The sequence below is a fragment of the Ursus arctos genome, unplaced genomic scaffold (assembly GCF_023065955.2).
Source record: "Ursus arctos isolate Adak ecotype North America unplaced genomic scaffold, UrsArc2.0 scaffold_5, whole genome shotgun sequence".
Classification (NCBI taxonomy): Eukaryota; Metazoa; Chordata; class Mammalia; order Carnivora; family Ursidae; genus Ursus; species Ursus arctos.
The window spans coordinates 41,161,877-41,181,700 of record NW_026623067.1 but is presented as its reverse complement, the minus strand read 5'-3'; the positions used below and the strand labels follow the sequence as shown (position 1 = coordinate 41,181,700).

Genomic DNA, 19,824 nt, shown 5'->3' with positions numbered 1-19,824 from the left:
TTGTCTATTTTTGCCATTCTAACTGGCATAAGGTGGTATCTCAGTGTGGTTTTGATTTGAATTTCCTTGATGGCTAATGATTTGGGCAGCAACCTCTACGACATCGGCCAAAGCAACCTTTTTCATGATACATCCCCAAAGGCAAGAGAAACAAAAGATAAAATGAATTTATGGGACTTCATCAAGATTAAAAGTTTCTGCACAGCCAAGGAAACAGTCAGAAAAACTAAGAGGCAGCCCACAGAATGGGAGAATATATTTGCAAATGACACTACAGATAAAGGACTGGTATCCAAGATCTACAAAGAACTTCTCAAACTCAATACACGAGAAACAAATAAACAAATCAAAAAATGGGCAGAAGATATGAACAGACACTTTTCCAATGAAGACATACAAATGGCTAACAGACACATGAAAAAATGTTCAAAATCATTAGCCATCAAGGAAATTCAAATCAAAACCACACTGAGGAGTCATAATTTCTAAAGGCTTCCCTGACAAAAATGGTAGTAACTAGCCACATACAGCTATCTACTTTAAATTATTCAAAACTAAATAAAATCAAAATTTCAGTCAGTTCCCCAGTCACACTAGCTACATTTCAAGTGATCAATAGCCACATGTAATTAATGGTTACCATATTAGAAAGCAGACATATATTTCCATTCTGCAAAAAGCTCTCTAGGACAGTGCTGGTCTACAGACTTGAAGTGGGTTATTCCTCCTTCATCTTCAGGAATAACAACTGGAAATAAAATACATTTTACCTCTGCCTTTAGGACATTATCCCGACTGCAGCAGAGAAAGAGGAAGAAACACAATGTTTGATATTGTGGGGGAAACTTTCCCATTCAAATTAGACATAAACAAGAGAGAAATATGATGAATTGGCAAGGGTATATCTTGTTTGCCAGAGGAATATTCTACTGGCTGAAGGTGGAAAAGTCAACAAATCACTTTGTGGCAGAATTTCTTATCTTTGTTTTGGTCATAAGAAAAAGAACAGGTAAAGTGGGCTAAAAGGGCATTTTAAATCCAGCAACCGAATTCAGAAAAAGCTGCATACAACAGAGTGTCCCACTAACCTTTCAGAGTTTAGTTTGAAAGGCAGTCTGAGATCTAGGCATATTAGGGACGCAAAATGCAACAGTGCAAGGTTTTTTTGTTCTCTGAAATATATCGGAAACTGAGCAAGAAACACATATCAAATGGACACAATGGAAAAAATCTAATCAAGACTACAAAGAGCAATATTTTAACCGTCAAAGTGTTTTGATTTGGTTGTTTTTTAGGAAGATCACTCCAATTCTACTAAAGAGTAGGAAATAAAAAGCAGAGACGTGACTAGTTGTATAACTAAAGACACTGTGGTACAATGGAATGAGCATGAGCTTTATAGTTGAAGGATCTGTTTTCCAAAGATGACCATATTAATGGACTGTATGAGCTAGTGTCTATGATTTCACCTCATGGTACCTCTTCTCTACATCGGAGTCATGATTCTGTGGGATTGCTGTGCAATTCAGAAATAATAGATGTACATCTTTGCCAGCACGGTTTAGCACACAGAAAGTAGCAAACAGAAGATATTTTTGTTATTAATATATTTAACTTCCCTGCTTCTATTTCCCCACTGGCTAAAGAGAAACAATAACCACTTTCCTGTTTTTTCCCAACATTGTGAACAGTAGTAACAAAAATCAAAGTACTTTAATTCATGTATCTGAGGCCAATTGACTTCTGACAAGAATGCCAAGATCATTCAATGAGGAAAGAATATTCTCTTCAACAAATGATACTGAAACAACTGGATATCCACATGCAAAAATAATAAAGTTTGACCTCGACCTCACACAATACACAAAAACTAATGCAAATGGATCACTGACCTAATATATAAGAGCTAAAACCAAAACTCTTACAAGAAAACAGGGGTAAATCTTTACATTCTTTGATTTGGCAACAGATTCTTAGCTACAACATCAAAAACACAAACAACAAAAGAAAAAATAAATTGCATTTCACTGAAATTAAAAACTTGTCCATCAAAGGACATTATAAAAAAAATGAAGATAATCCACAGAATGGGAGAAAATATTGTAAATCATTTATCTGATATGATTTAGTATCCAGAATATAAAAAGGACTCTTAAAACTCAATAACATAAAAACCCCAAAACACCCAATTTAAAATGAGATGACCTGAATAGACATTTCGCAAAAAAAAAAAAATATACACAAATGGCCAAAAACACATGAAAAGATATTTAATTTTATTAGCCAAATGCAAATTAAACGCAAATCAATATCACAATGAGGTATCACTTTATACCTATTAGTATGACAGTATTAATATCTTTTATAAAGAAAATAACAAGTGTCTACAAGGATGTAGAGAAACTGGAACTCTTGCGTATTGCTGGTGGGGTTGTAAAATGGTTTGGTCACTCTGAAAAACAGTTTGATGATTCCTTGGAAAGTTAAAAATAGAATTACCATAGGACTCTAAAATTCTACTCCTAGGTATATACCCCCTAGAATTGAACATGTATATGCATACTCATAGCATCATTAGTCACAATAGCCAAAAGGTAGAAACAACCCAAATATCAATCAAGGGACGATTCTGGATAAACAAATTGTGGTACATACATACAATAGAATATTACTCAACCATAAAAAGAAATGAAGTACTGATACATGCTACAATGCAGATGAAACTCTCTGCTAAGTGAGAGAAACTATAAACCAAAGATCACATATAGTATGATCTCATTTATACAAAATATCCAAAATAAGTACATCCATAGACACAGAGTGTAGATTTGTGATTGACAGGGGCTGGTGGGAAGGGAAAATTGGGGAGAGACTATTTAATTGGTAAGGAGTTTTACTTTGGAGCAATGGAAATGTTTTGGAACTAGACAGAGAAGGTGGTTGCACAAAATTATAAATGTACTAACTACCACTGAATTGTTCACTTTAAAATGTTTAATTTTATGTTATATAAATTTAACCTCAATTAAAAAAAAGTAAAAGAACTTTGTCATTTATAAAACAAAGCCAATTCAGTTCCTCAGTGGAGAGGCACTGACTTGAACCAGTAATACCTTTTTTTAAAAAAGATTTATTTATTTGAGAGAGAGAGAGGGCGCGTGTGCACGCACTCACCAGTGTGGGAGGGGTGGAGGGAGAGTATCCTCAAGCACACTTCCCCTAAGCACGGAGCCCAATGTGGGGCTCAATCCCACAACCCATGAGATCATGAAGTGAGCCAAAACTAAGAGTTGGACACCCAACCAACTGAGCCACCCAGGTGCCCCTTGAACCAGTAATACCTTTAATAAAAATACTTCCTGTTTGTACTACCAGAGGTGTGCCTCAATCAATCTTCATAGCACTCTCCTTGGGAGACTGAGTCTCAGAATGATGCTCTAAGTTATCCAGGTTTGGGCAGCATCCGGAATAGACATGACTGACTTTTGGGCTACTGTTTTCTGCCTTTTTATCTTCCAACTTGAGCATAACTCAATTTACTGGAACAGTGAACCTCAATAAGGAAGAATGCTTACCTATACCTGTATTTCTCTTCTCAACATTTGGATTAAGGAAAAAGCTAACTATTTTGGAGATGTACAGCCTGAATTTGTGTTCTGCTGTTGCTTCTTACTGACCATACAACATTGAGTAATTTACTTGGTGTCCCTAAATCTTAGTTTCCTTATCTATATAACCGGAGAAGTAACTCCCTCATAGAGTTGTTGAGAGGATTAAAAGATCAAGTGTGTAAAAAGATGGCATAGAGTATGTGGCTAGTAAATAAGTGAAATTTATTAGTACTATTATTAAAATCCTACCACCTATTCTTCATTACAAGAACATCTATATAATCAGAAACTGTCTAAAAGCAGCTTTAATTTCTTTTTACTCAGCACCCAACTGTTTTGTCTCACAAGGTTTCCTTTAGGTCTCAGGCATGAAACAACTGGTATATTTATTTGAATATCATGGACTTAGCAGCTTCCAGTCAAAACACTGCTTTTCGGCATCATTTGTAGTACCTACTGTCAAAATTTTTATAGCTAACAGCAGTAATTTTACATTTCAAAAAACACTTCAAAATGTATTTTCAAGTTTAATCCTCTTAATAACCATGAGAAATGGGGTGGTCTAGGATAATTGGCCCCATTTTCAGAGAAGTACTAGCCCAAAATCAAACAGTAAAGAATTTGTCCACAGACTAGGATTCTTTCTACTATTCCTTGCAACATGTTTTTATGGACATGTTTTCTGCTATAAGTGACAGGAAATCCAACCCCAACTGTCTTAAATAACAAGGGAATTTATTGGTTCAGAGAGTTGATAAGTCCAAAGGAACTTTGGGTGTGGCTCAAACAATGCCACCAGGTCCAAGCTCCCCAGCCCTTGGCTCTCCTCTGTTCCACAGTAACTTCATCCTCAGAATGCATTTATGGTATTATGGTTGCCAATAGCTCAGACCAACCAACACTCAGATTTAAGACTAGCTCAAATGGAATGGGTGTTTTTGTCTCTCAGCAGTGTTAACTGCTTCACATGTCTAACCAGTTATTGTGGCCACAGTGATACAATGCGCTGACTGGCTGGATGTAAGTCACAAACCCACTTTTGTTGCTGGTGGAAAAGTGACTTCAACCTAAAACCCACTGACAAAGCATTGGAGAGGGAGTGATATCCCAGAAGAAAACTGGTGTGTTAGTAGATGTTGGTCAGTAAAACCTACAAATGTACACTGCCCTGTGATAAATAAAACTTCCCAGGTTTAAAATGACTGTCTTTTATACTGAAGTTCATGTACCAGCAAGAATCTGACATTTATGCACTGAATTATGCAAAACTCATGTATTAAGTGTGTACTTTAACGTTAGGCCTAGGGATTCTTCAATGATGATGAAGACATTTTCTCTGCCGAAGTTAAGCCTATAAAGTGAAGATTTGAGTTAGATAATTTCCTATCTTCACACTACTACTGGCTCCAGATTTCCCGCTGCAAAAATAACATGAAATACTTTGTGGGGACACACAGGCCGTGTACTCCTAGTGCACTCTGCAGCATAGAAATGCCATCAGTTGCCATGACAACCTATTTGGGTTCTGAGGGTATGTAGCATTTTTCATACTATCAATCAGTAGATAGATTTATTTTACAATACTCTATAACATTGACCCACGGAGAGGAAAATATGGATGAAATAACTAGAGGAACATTGAAGAAATAACAGTTTAAAATACCTATACTAACACCTTGAAAGTTTGGAAGCAGAGAAAAGTTTTTCTAAATATTGACTTCTGTAACTTATAACCACATGGATGGCTTTTAAACCCACCAAAAATTCATATAGGTATGAAATGTTTCTCAAACACATTAGCCTACTGGGGACACTTACTTACACTGAATGTTATGAATAGAATGGACCTACAAGGTCATTAAGGCCAATCCCTTTGGCTCACAGATGAAGACTGTGAAATTCACACAGAAAAAGCAGTGCCCAAGGTTCCACAGACTTAGTGACAAACCTCAAACCAGAACCTAGCTCTCTAGATTTCTTTACCAATGTTCTTTATACAACACCAACCAGTTAAACCCTGATGACCTGTCCACTCAAGGGAGAGTACTTACAAATCTTGTAAGTTATAAACTGTATACTCATTCCAAAGTTTATGGTGTAATTTCAGATCACAGGAGATCTCCATCTTGACCATGCCCTGAAGATGTGATGAATGACTAGTATATTACAGTAAGTACCATTTTCCTGATAGCTAGGTGATTCTCTTTGTTTTAATCCTTCTTATATTCTCTGATTCCCTGCCCCTTTGGGGGTCTTGCAGACTTATCAGGGAAAGCTGGTAACATTTTTGACAACAAACATTGATAATACACTCCTAAAAGATCCATGTAAACATTTTGCCCAAAATTAATAAAAGATATACCAGGCTAGGTCATAAATGAATGAATTACCAGTAATCTTCAATTTATTCATTTAAGAAATGGGATAGAGTATGTATTAGTTGTGAGGACTGTCATAACAAAGTACCACAGACCAGGTGGCTTAAAAAAACAGAAATACATTTCCACAGGGTTCTAGAGGCTAAAATCTGACATCAAGATGTCAGCAGGATCGTTTCTCCGTGGTCGCTTGTCTTACAGATGGCTGTCTTCTACCTCTGTTTTCTCATGGTCTTTCCTCTGTGCATGTCTGTGTCCTAATCTCTTTTTCTAAGGACTCTAGTTAAATTGGATAACGATCCACCCATATGACCTCATTTAACCTTAATTACCTCTTTTAAGGCTATCTCCAAATACAGTCACATTCTGAGATACTTCAACACAGGAATTTGGGGGGGGGTGAGCATAGCCCCCAAACACTCAGTCCATAGCAGAACTATATTTCTTTGTCTTAAGAAAAATGTTTCAAGTTATCAGAATTTTACAAATTAGCACAAGAAAACTTTTTTTTTCTGTTCAAAGCATGATCAAGGCTTTGAGAGAAAAAAAGAAATTTCTGAAATGTCATTTTCCTAACCGTGTATGTACTGCCTAGTACCCAATCCCCAGTACCATGACAACATGGGCTGAGAACCTGGGGAATGTGACACAAACAGATCAAGCAGGATGAAAACCAAATGTCACAAAACTAATGAATATGCACACGTTATTGGGAAGTGGCACAGTCTGAAAATCCACTGTGTTATCTAGAGTTGTTTTCTATATTCCATAAGGAAAAAAGGAGGAGCTTTCCTACAAATAGTGCCCTGGAATTATCTCAGTTAAATATGAGGTTATGTGGAGGGTATTATGGAAGCCTAATGAAAGAGCAAGGCAGTACTAATCTCTCTTCTATAGACTTTGTATGTTAGCGTCATAGAGAGTAAGTAATTTAAAGCCACATAGACCAAACAATTTATCCTATGCTGGACCTTGTGTCTGAGAAGGCATTAAGGAAGGCCCCCTTTAGAAACCAGAGGGTCAAACAACCTGAGATGACCTCTCCTTTGCTTTGCCAGAGCCTTGTGCACAGCGATCGAATCTCAGCTACATTTCTTAGTCATCTCCTTCTTGCAGGCTCTGCTCCTGCCACTCTAACTACAAAGCTTATTTAAACATGTCACATTCTCTCTCCCCTAGAGGTCTTCACACATGCTAGTGCCTCTTTCCGGTACACCCTTCCCCTCCCTATCCTTACCTGGGCAACACTACCTTCCTGGTCTTGTTTGAACTGTCAGTATCACAGAAGTCTCCCTGGTGTCTCATATTTGCATTAGGTATTCTGCCTGCGGGCCATCATAGATACTCCTCCATCATGGTACTTATCACCATATTGAAACTGGTATTAATTTTGACTTCTTGGGAATGTAATAAACTTGAGGCAGAGAAGGTCTTGGTCATTGTTACTGCCCCAGAGCGTAACACTATGCCTGATACTTAAAGAATGGCTGTTGAATGAGTGGTAGATTACACAGTTGTCCTAAGAACTATGTCAAAGATTCAGTCATGGAAGCTGTTTACAAATATAAATATGGTATACTTTTATGGAAAGTGTCTTGCATACTCATAAAGTGAAACAATTTAATGAGGCACAACCAATGTAAAAACTTAATGTCAGATGTGAAACTAAGAAATCTGGTTAAATTTTTTCATCTTACAAAAGGTGACACTGAAGACTAGAGAGTTCTAGAAATCAACACAACTTAATAATGACTTCCAGATCATTCAGCTATTCAGTAGTATTGATTAAGCACATTTATGTGCCAGTCATTGGGGATATAAGGATGGATAAGAGAAGTGAGGATCCCATCCTCATAAAGCATATGTTCTAGGGAGAGAAGACAGACAATAGACATGTAACAAAGGAATTTTTAAAAAGAGAATGAGAGAGGGAGAGACAAAACAGAGAGCTTGACACTACACAAGGCAGTCAGGGAAGGTCTCTCTGAAGAGGGTACATCTGACCTGAAGTTCAAGTGTCAGCCATGTGAAGATCTAGGGTGCAATAAAATAGAAAGATTGGAGCACTGGAATCAAGGAAAGAGACTGAGGACAATAGGAGCGTAAGGAGAACAAAGATAATTGTGCACGATGAGGCTGGAGCCACAGGCAGGGGCCACGGCACTTAGGGCCGGGAAGGCCAGGGTAAGCAGTGTGGACTTATTCTAGGTGCAATGGGAAGCTCTGAGAGGGAGTGATGGGACTGGTATATCTCTACCTCATAGGCTTTCTTCACTGAAGTATATAGTGCCTTGCTTTATCCCATCATCACTGCTGAACTAGAAAGTGAACCAGGGTGAAAAACTTGTAAGAATTAATACACCAAATGAGCCCAAGGATTCCTTTCTAGTGTATTTCCCAGAAATAGGAAGGTTTTGTAGCTATATACAAATATGCTTGTGTGAAAATTGATTCTGCAAACAATCTGACTGGAGCCTAGGTGCTTAGACCATACAGTGCAGCTAGGTCTTGCAAATTCCACCAAGTTATGGTATCCAAAAGTGTTCCAATGAGGATGTTCTCTGCCAGGGAAGTGCAGAGCCAGTGATGTTTACAAAGATTATTCAAATACCAGGCCTTCTGTTCTTGGCTTTATGCTTTATCCTAGCTAGTCAATGTGCCAAAGAAAAATGGTGAGAAAAAGCAGCTGAGATCTTGACAATGGCACTAAACATACCTGGTCATTCAAGGCTCTAAATTTCCCCTTATATTAAAAATGAATTCAATGAGTTTAAGTGATAAATTTCTAAAGATGCCCAAAGTGAAACTATTTTCTGTCTTATCTATTCTAATACTTTCAACCCAAAATTTGGTTGGTAGAATTGGGGGGGGGGGGAGAATACTTGGAGAAATAGGATGAAAAGTTTGGAGACTCTGATAACCCTACAACATGCCATTTTCCCAACTGCCTCCCTTTGCCCCACCTCTTCCTATAAAGGCATGAACTTTACAGTGAAACACCTATGCATTCCCTTCCTAGGCTTTGCCAAAAGCCTTCCTCCTGTTTACTCACCTAACCCCAGGCCCAACGGATCCAAGTCCTACCATTAAAGATCAACCAAAAACACTGCTCTTGTGACCTGTTTGAGATGGTCAAATAGTGTTTACTGACAAGGAGTGACTGGTCATTGGAAGTGGATAAGGAACGATTTCAGCCTCCAAATCCTAGAGAGTATCAAGTTTGAGAGTGACCAATGAGTTACCCTTTCATATACCTACATAGGGAGGCAGGTGGCAGGTAAAGGAAAGCTTCTAGGAGAAGCCTGTGTGAACGGGCACATCACGGGCTTAGCTAGAATCTCCCCTGCCTCACCCCTCTGCCTTCCTCTGTTTCTCATAGGTTTCACCCTCCATCACCACCAAACCTTTCTTGCCCCTCTACTGGTTGCTATTTAATGGATGGTGTTGGCCAGGTTTTGTGAAACAGGTGCCTATTTGATTATTTGCATCAATGTGATGTATGTGTTATCATGAAATGAGATGAACCATAACTAGTGCATCTGGACCACAGGATAATAAGGAGGGAAAAAAATCTTGCCTTTTGACAACTAGGGAGAGAAAACTGTCACTTATTTATAAGTGTCGATTTTTAGAACAGATCATTGAGGTAAGACATTCAAAAGATGCCCTACCATGGAGGTGATTTTTAAATCCTTTCCTTAATTCAACTCATTAATAACTATCTGACCTTTAAAGACTTATTTTTCCTTCTTGGCATATTGTAACAAACCAATGTCCTTCAGTGACAATAAATTTGAGACAAAGTAAGGAACTAACCAACTGTGCCTCGTGATGGGAAAACATCAATCATTGCCTGTGAGCCACTGCTTAGGGCTAGAACAACCTTTGTCCAAACTAAAACACTATGTGCTTGGTGCAAGTTTGTTTTTATTAAGCTGAAATAGCTTTGGGAATTCTCAAGGTGCTTCCTAGTTGTCAAGTAATTCTCATAATGGTCAGGCACAAAGACTAGGATAGTCACATTGTTTGCTAATGCAAATAGCCTTGTTTGCAGGGTACTTAAAATGTACTTCACCAGAATGAAACAGAGGTCAACAATTTTCCTACTTTTTAGTAAATCTGCCCTGTAAATAGAATCAAGATCAGCTTTGTTTTTTATCCACTCCCTTGAACACTCAAAATTAACTATGACTGCCAGTGGGGCTTAGTACCACCAATAGCTTCCAAGAAGCTACAGCGGAGAGATGAGACTCACAGCCTGAGCAGAGAGCACTATTGTCTTGGTTCTTTCCAGGAATTCTGCTGGAGAACCCCACTGCTGCCTTCTGCCATCCCAATCAATTGTGTGAAAAACAGAGCTGTTTGCCAACAAAAGCCCAAAGAAGCCCACATCATCAGGGAAGCAGCTTCCTGTGGATGAGACACTTTCTAGAATGTGTGGCCCTGGAGTTGCAAGTTCACAGCTACCTGGTGAGCTATGAAAAGCAGAACCTAAGTTCCCATCTTAGCAGGATGAGGCTTCTCATGTGTTACATAGTAAGGAAACTAAGACAGGGGTCCAAAGAAGTCTTCAGGCACAATGAAGGCTTAGTTTCTGGAAAGAGTTACCGGCAGGTCACCATCTCTACTGAGGACAGAACGAGAGGAATGAGGTTCACGCTGTGACAGCAGGGATTAAGGCATCCTGGAAAGAAATTTTCTAAACATCACAGGGTCCTAGGAAAGTCTTTTCAGTTCACAATATTCTTACTGGCCTGAATTCACCCCACTCTCCAGCAAATTGTGGTCTATAGGAAACCACGCTTAAACTTTGTTGATTTCACCATAATTTCCAGACCACATTTTACAGAGAAAAATATTAAAATCAAATGGGTTTTACTTAACATGGAATATTAATGTTCGGAGGCAATTATAGTAAGATGGTTTAAAGCTTGGCCTTTGGAGTTAGAAAGTTGTAGGTTCAAAGTTGTAGGCTTTGTTATTTTATATCTGTGATCTTGGGCAAATTACTTAACCTCAGTTTCCCCATGAGGAAAATAATAATGTGTAAAGGGCTTAAGAGAGCACCTGTTACACTAAAGTACTTAATAAATATTAACTAAGTATTATTATTACTATTACTATTCATTTCTGAACTTTACTCATGATACAAAGAAAAATCTCACTTAATTTGTTCCTGACAAAGAATGGAAGCCAAATGCCTAAATTCCCTGACAGCTCTCTGTGTTCTCATCAGCTCTGCATCTGCTGAAGTGCAGAGCAGTTTAGCCGTGAAACAGTCTTCATGCAGCTGTGTAGATGGGATCCAGGGACCAGGAAGACACCCCTACCTTTTTCTCTAGTATAAGTTTCCCCATGGACATAATGATGATCAAGTAAACCTGCCACCTCTTTACTATAGTGAGATTCATAATACAATACTCCCAACATGCAATGATGGCCAGATTCACTGTTCTGGTTTCTCAGCACAGAATAAGGCCCACTGGTTTTGCCTACTCAATTTTCATCTATAATCATACATTTCTCCTTTTCTCTTTTCACAGCATGCCCACATCTGCCACCTCAGATGTATCACGGTCTTAGTATTCTTGTGACACAGACAGGAAAGGAGCTACCACGTACAAATTACATTTGAGGGATATTCCCCATTATCAGAATATTTACCAGCCAGATCATATACAACTCCAAACTGACAAGGGTGGAGTATGCACTGAGTATGAAAGATAGCAGATAATCAGCCATCTAGAGTGTGTAAAAAGCCAGAATATAGGTATTAATATGATGATAATAATATTGATATCCATTGATAATTTATTGAATGTTTATTACTATTGGGGGGGCCTTCTCCCCATGTTGTTCTATGTTTCCATATCATTCCATAGGGAATAGCATTTTTTCCCTGTTTCCAATAGATGAGGGGGTTGTTATAGAGACAATTTTTAAACATTTTTTCTATCCTCCTACTCTCTTTTCCCAGAAAGAAGTGTTTTATTAAATGGATCCAGTAGATTCTGAGACATTTTTCAGATCCTATTTTAAGTGCTCTGTCAGAGTGCCATATATTGAAGAATGGGCTCTACTCTGCCCTTCCAGGGTATATCCCACACAGTAAGGCACCACGGGGATGCACAAGGCCTGCCTCCCAGCCCCAGCCCCCTGCCTCTCATACTATTTGAGCTCAGTGCACATGCACATGGTAGAGTTAGTGGACCCCGGGTCTGCTCTCCCACCTTAGGATCAGATGGGATTAAGAAGTCTTGTTTATCTTCATTTCCAGAACTACCACTTATGCTTTGGTACTACTTACCAGAGAGTCCTTCACTGAGAGAGTGGGGCAGGAAAGACTAAGCAATATGTGTGGTAGGTGGGCTGAATAATGGTCTCCAAAAATGTCTATATTGTAATCCCCAGAATCTGTGAATATGTTGTCTTACATAGTATGTTATTTTCCTAGGGCTACCGTAACAAATTACCACATACCAATAGCTTAAAACAAGAGAAATTTATTCTCTTAGTTCTGGATGTCAGAAGTACAAAATCAAGATGTCAGAGGGCAATTTCTTCTCAGAGGAAGAATCTGCTCCATGCCTCTCTCTTAGCTTCTGGTGGCTGCTGACAGTTCAATCCTGGGCCTTCCTTGGCTTGTGGACATGTCACTCGAATCTCTGCCTCTGTAGTCATATGATGTTCTCCTTGTATGTCACTTCTGTCTCTACATCTTTGCATGGCATTCTCTTCTGTGTATCTGTGTCCAAATTTCTCTTGTTGTATAAGGAAACTAGTCATTGGATTAGGATCTACTCTCACCCAGTATAACTTCACTTTAACTTGATCACAAAGATCCTATTTCCAAATAAGGTCATATTCACTGGTACTAGGGATTAGAGCTTCAACATATCTTTTTAAGGGACACAATTTAATCCACATTACATGTAAAAAAGACTGTAGATGTTATTAAGGATCTTGAGATGATGAAATTATCCAGGATGACCACGTATGCCCAACGTAATCACAAGGGTTCTTATAAAAGGGAGATAGGATGGTCAGAGGTCAAAGAGGAGAAGGCTATTTAACTACAAATGGAGATTGCAGTGAGGCAGCCATAAGTCAAGGTATACCAGCAGCCCCAAAAGCTAGAGGCGACGGGGAACAAGCTCTCTTGAGGGATTATCTCATGAACTCTTCGAAACAACCCTTTTCGGCAGGTACCCTTATTATTCCTAATAAAAAGCTGAGAAAAATGAGGTCAAAAATAATAAATAACTTGTAGCTAGCAAGCAGTGGAGTCAGAATTTGAACTCATATCATTTTGACTCCAAGACTTATACTCTTCTCTATCAGTAAGCCATACTCTTACTCTACTCATCTGTAGTCAGATAGGTGACTTCATTGGATACCAGGCATAAAACTTAGTCTACAAATGCTGCAAAAGTGCCACACTTGTCATTTGTCTTAATATAAGAGAAGTAGCCACGTTTACCTGCCACCTAAGGGGAGGCGGTGAAAGAAAGGCCAAGTAAACATCTTCTTGCCACAAATGCTATTGTGAAATAATCAATCAGTCCAGTAAAGCTTCTTTTGAAGCCAATGAGCAGTTAGTGGTGCCAGTATCCAACTGGCAGAAGAAGAATAACAGCTTTGGGCACTGCATGTGCCAACAGATTCTGGCCTATGAACCAAGCTGACCTTTTCTTCCAGAAACTGAATATGAGAAAATCATCCTCTCTTCTCCATTTCTTTGGGCTATTTCTACACTGGAACGTTGTCCAGTATAGACTGTAAGCTCCATGAGGGCACCATGTCTGATGCTCACTTCTGCTATCAGGACCTAACAAAGGCCCAAGGAAATAGGTGCTCCACAAATATTAGATAAATGAAGAGAACAGGAGTCAGCTATACTTGGATCCAGACCCCATTTCTACCATGCATCAGCTGTGTTAACTTGAGTAATTCACTTCACCACACCTAGCTTAATACCATATCCGTAAGGCACAGATTTAAAATCTGGGCGGCAATGACTTTGTCTTATGGAGTGTTATAGAATTCATCAAGATCTTCTGTACATAAGTTATCTCTTAATAGGTATCCATGACTGAGTTAATTGATGAAGGGATGGATAAATGGATGGTAAAGGTAAGCTGGATACATTTTTGTTGCCCTAAAGCAATGCTCATATTGCAAACATACATCTGTCTGCAAAGGGCCCAGGAAATTCTGCATGCTCCCACTTGTCAATGCTGTTGGACTCAGACGGCCACAGCTTCCCCAGGGGCCACCAGCTAGGCCATATTTACGTGGAAACAAATTAAAAGTATGATTGGAATAGTTTCATCTCCTTTTCACATTGGTTTATGTGTCTGTGTCTGTGTTTGTGTCTGTGCATTTTGTGTGTGTTTCAGTTGAATATAGGAAGAAGTATAATCCTACATCATAGAAAATTAAAAAGACAATGCAAGCTTGGAGTACTTCTCTTCTGGGAGAGTACTCATTTCCTTTATTTCTTATCAATATTTCTGTTAAGAATTTCATATGATTGACACCGTAAACGCCCATTATGAAAATCAATGTATAATACAAGAGTTTAAGTGAACCCCACCTTTAGTAGGAGTGTGAGTGCAACATAGAGGTTAGAGCAGCAATCAACTGCCTGGGCTATCACTAAAAAAGAATAAGGCATTTTGCACCTTTCAGTTTCAGCTCCTTTATCTCTAAAAGGAGCGACTGACACTTGACCTTCACCTTGGCCTACAAGGTTTCATGATACAGCCTCTACCTACCTTTCTAAACTTTGGCCAACCACTCTTCCCTTCAATCACTCTGCCCCAATCACACGAGCCTTTTCTCCATTCCCACACACATAAAGCTTTCTCACAGCTCACGGCATTTATACTTGTTGTTCCATCTGCCTGGAAATGCTCTTCCCTCAAATTTTCATATCACTGGCTCCTTCTCCTCTACCAGGTCTCAGCTCAAATGACTCCATACAGGGAGGACTTTTCCCATTGCCCAATATAAAGGTGATATCTAATTACTATCACATGATCTTGGTTTGTTTCTTCCACAGTATATATGGATGTATAATATTCTCTTGATATTTATTTGTTTTTTATTGTTTGCCTCCTCTCTTTAGATTATAAGGTCCATGTAGGTAGGAACCACTATCTGTCTTGCCCATCACTGAATCCTAACACCTAAAACAGTGCCTGGCATATAGATGGTACTGAATGAATAATTTCTAAGTTTCCCTCCATGAGTAATATTTTCTACTCTGTTAAAATCCACCGCTACTCATTCCACATCTCTCTTCCCCCAACGTTCTGTGACCAATAGTAAAAGTAGATAAACACACTGATGTCTCATAGGAGGGTTCATGTGGTGGGAAGTTCCCAGCAGCTGTGCTCTGGATAAGAGGTTCTGATACAAGTACTATGTTTGGAACTCTACCTAATCGGATGCTAGGAAGTCCCAGGTGGCCACCTCCTTCCTTCCTCTCAGGCTCTGGATCTCTTCCTTGCTTCAAACCAGTAGGTATATCACACCTGTGAGTCACATGTGGTGAGCATCTCTCAAAGAGGCCTCTCTACTGCTCTTCCAATTCTTTACTGCAAGGCTCTTGTCCCATCCAGCAGACTCCCATACCCACAAGAATTCTATCTTAATTTATCCAAACTACCTTTGCCTGTTTGAAACAGAACTGAGAGAGACTCTTATTATAAGCCATGGGTGAAAGGGCATCATGTAGAAAAAACAATCATATATTTAGAAAGTAAAAATACTGAAAGTGAAGAGACACTGAGATCTTAGCTGTGTTTATTTTATGGCTATGGCATTATGAATGGGGGATGTGGGAACATAAATTAAAGGCAAAGTGAAAAGATGAAGTATACTCAAATTTACAGATTCTTAAAGGAGAAATTCTAGCACCCAAAATTTCTTACTTCTTTTCTCTGCTGTCAGAGATACAGTCAATCTGAGATCTTTTCTCATGTGGAGGTTTAGAAAATAGAGGACTGCAGTATGCATTTGGTGCTAGAAGATGGACGGAGAATGAGAAAATGAAATAAGTATAAGAATATCATAATAATTGTTGCTATATTCAGGAGAAACTCATTTCTATGTATGAAATGCTGTTTGTTCATCTGATTTATCAATCAGACTAGCGAAGATTACAATAAATGCATTTCATGGACTGAACTGGCTATTAATGAAATATACTTCAACATTTCAATAAGATTTCTAGAATGAGGAAAATGTTCGTAAATTTTCATTATATATTCAAATGATTGCACCTCAACAAACACACTCATAATTGATATGGCAGCCCCCAAAATGGTAAAACATAACCACTTGGCTCACTGAAAGCCGCTTCTATTTAGAAATGATCAGAGAGAACAAATTATAAAAGCCAGAGAAGCCTAATTACTGTCTCTGGCTCTCTCTGCCTCTCTCTCAGTCTCTGTCTCTCTCTACATATATAATGATCTGAAGTGGCAGTAATATTAGATTTTCTTAAAATTCCAGGAGAAAAATTTCCAGTTAATGGTGTGCTGCTTCTAACTCAAGGAATGGAGGAAACAGCATTGACTTAGATATAACTTGGAGGCACAACATAATTTCATGTGAATCATCTTATATGTTAGAGAACTCTGATAAAACTTTACATGTAGGTCATGAATGTTCCTAAGGCTCAATATGCACAGCGATGGTATCACTTTAATCTTCAGATTTCCTTGAGCACCAGGCATCTTGTTTCACACATAGTAGGAGTTTAGTCAACATTTGCTTCAAGAGAATACGAATCAGCACCCTGTTCCTCTGTATTAGCAAACTTGCTGTCATTTCTCTCTGGTATCTACATACAATAAAGGTGCACACTGGAGATTTTAATTCACAGGCACCAATTAAGAATTGCATATTTTACTCTTACAGCAAAGGTCTTAACAACTTATGGTATATAGGCATAAATGCAAGCAATTGCAGAAATATAACAACAAAAACATGGTTGTTGGATAGCTGACCTTTCCTAAATCTTGAAGAAATAAAAATATTCTGATAAAATAGTACAAATAAACAGTTAAAGCAGGTAAATCTATATAGGAGTCTCTCTCCAGGGTGAATTTACAGAAATGTGTACATGACTGTGTGTGTGTAATATATTCAAGAGTATTTATACCAGGAGCTTATTTGTATTAACTACCCCAAACTTTTTATGGAAGGAGGCATTTTCACATCTAGTCAAGCTTCAAAATTTGTGAATAAATTTTAAAAACAACTTGGGGATATAAGATAACTAATATTTTTAAAGCTCATGCTGAAAGGTCTTAATGAGGAATTAGCCATGAAGTAAAGCAAATTCCCACTTTCTCTTAACAACCTGCCTTGTACTCTGGCTATAAATTAGCATGAGCTCATAATCATGCAGGACTGAAATAAATCAGACTGGATGTAAACATAAGAAGATTGAGGAAAAGGAGGATTTAATAAAAATGTTAAAGTATGTATACTAATAACAGATGCGGGCAGCTCTCCTCTTTACTACCTAATACGTTACCACCATTCCACTATAAGTATGAAAAACAGTAGTAAACACATTACTGAGTATTTTGTATTCTGTAAAACTATAAATATGCAAAATACCTACTCAGTATTAGAAAATACAAAGTGAGCAAAACATACTTGATTGGTTTTGCTCTAGGATTCCCGTTGCTAGCAACGCACAAAGTCAGTAAGTTCACCAGATAGGCCATTGAATTTGGGCATGAAGAATGCAAAATAATCAAATCCATGGTTTCATGGTTCAGCTATTCTGATTACTTGTTCATCAAACCAGCCCACCTGCATGGTGATGTACTACTGCTAGTGGAAAGACTAGCTAGTGGGAAGACTAGCTAGTGGGAAGGCCTCATGGGACATGTACTATACAACATGTACATTTTATTTTTTTGGATCATCTCAAAGGAAATCTGAGACATGTTCTCCTTACTAGCATGGGGAATGGGTTCTTGTTCATGGACCATTTGCCTAAGTTTCCATCATTTCCAAAATAATACAAGACAAATATTTTTATAAAGTGAATCCAATAATGCTAAAAAAAAAACCCAGCAAATAAATAATAAACAAAGTGCTGTACTTGACTGGAAGATGTTACAAGTCAGTTTACATCTCAGATATTGGAAAGCAGGCTAATTTTTCACTCATGCAGGAGCACGGATCAACGTGAAACCTATCCTGAGCCTGTTTAAAAGACAAAGTGATGCTTGGATTTTTTTTTTTTAATTTGCAATATTATGTTAGAGCAGAAGTCCTGATGTGGATTTCAGAAATGACCAAATGTATTATTTAGGAAAGTCATCTGTAAACAATCTCAGAAAACTTCTGTGCTTATCTCTTTAAATTGAGTCTCTGACCCTCCATTATCAACTACACAAGAAAATAACAGCTAAGTTTTTAGTCCACAAGTAACTTCCCACATCTTTCCCAAATCAAGATCCAAATATGTCATCTGAGTTTAACTATCTAAACACAAATGTCATTGGGATGTAAATCATCAGTTTTGGCCAAGGACCTCAGGTGATAGCTATCAGACACCAAAATGAAGTACCAAACAAAAATTATGTGTTTTCAAAATGGGTGGCCCAGGTGGGCTTTATGACTCTAGGGCTCCTCACTTACAACAAAGGAATAATGATGTTGAGAGCTAAAAAATTAAGAGAGGACTTCTACAGTAATTTACTGGATAGAGCTACTGCCATGTAGCTACCTTCTTTCCTTAAAGGTAAAGGAGGGGTGAATCCTTCAAGGAGACTACCTGGAGAACTTGATAAATCCTGGAATTTGAGAGGCAAAGTGGGTTGGGGTATGACTTCCCATTTCCTCCTCCTGCTCCCTTTCCCTGTCCTCCCCTTCTCCCACCCCCAAGTTCTAGAGCAGGATGGGCAAACTTCCTCTGCAAAGAGTCAAACTGAAAAAATTTTAAGCTTTACAATCCATGTAGTCTCTTCCATGTTGTAGTGCAAAAGCAACCATAGACTATACATAAATGAATGGGTGTGGCTGTGCCCTAGTAAAACTTTATTTAAAAAACAGGCAGCAGACTGGAGTTGGCCCATGGGCTACAGTTTACTAGTGCCTTATCTAGAGGTTAACAGATATCTTGGGCAGCAGAGCCAGGAGAGTGGCTGTGGTAGTGTGGTCAGCCTACTTGACCACAGATCTCAGGCAAAGATGTTTGAAGGTTCCCCATGGTCCAGATTAGGACCATGTTGGGAAGACAAAGCCAGCCTGGAACTGCTTGAATTGTGCCCAAAAGGACTACCTGGGAGGGCACTAGAACTCTAACAGAGGGACTATTGTGGAGGGAACTGCCAGAATGAAGGATGCAAGTAGGAGGGTGTGAGTGAGGAATAAAGAACCCTACTAGAGGTTACCCTACAGCCAGCCCAGCTGGGGTGGAGAGAGGACATTGCAATTGCATTGAGACCTATTTGTCCTTTAAGTGCCCATAAGATTTTTATTGCCTCAGAATACCTCGAGAGGGCCTCCCCATGAGCTTTCTGCTCAAGGCAGGGAAGACATTCCTTCAGTCAATAAATTTTAAAGGAAGCTTGGAAAACAAAAATAAACTGGCATTTTGATTACATTTCTTCAGTTATTTGGTTCAAAATAACAGATACAGAAACATCCCCTCCCCATGGCTATACATGAGAAAAGAAATTGATAACTGGAACAACTATCTGGGTTATCAACTCAGTTACATAACATTCCCATGGTTGCACCAATTCTCCACTGTCTGCTTCAGTTTAAGTCAGAGCTTCTCACATGTCAGCAAGCACCAG

The 19,824-nt window shown here is 38.6% G+C and overlaps 1 protein-coding gene across 2 annotated transcripts in view; it reads right to left on the bottom strand.

The window, feature by feature from the left end:
- KCTD16 (potassium channel tetramerization domain containing 16) overlaps positions 1–19,824 on the bottom strand; it is a 295,941-nt gene that overhangs the window by 63,501 nt on the left and 212,616 nt on the right. The gene's annotated exons all lie outside the window — the stretch shown is intronic.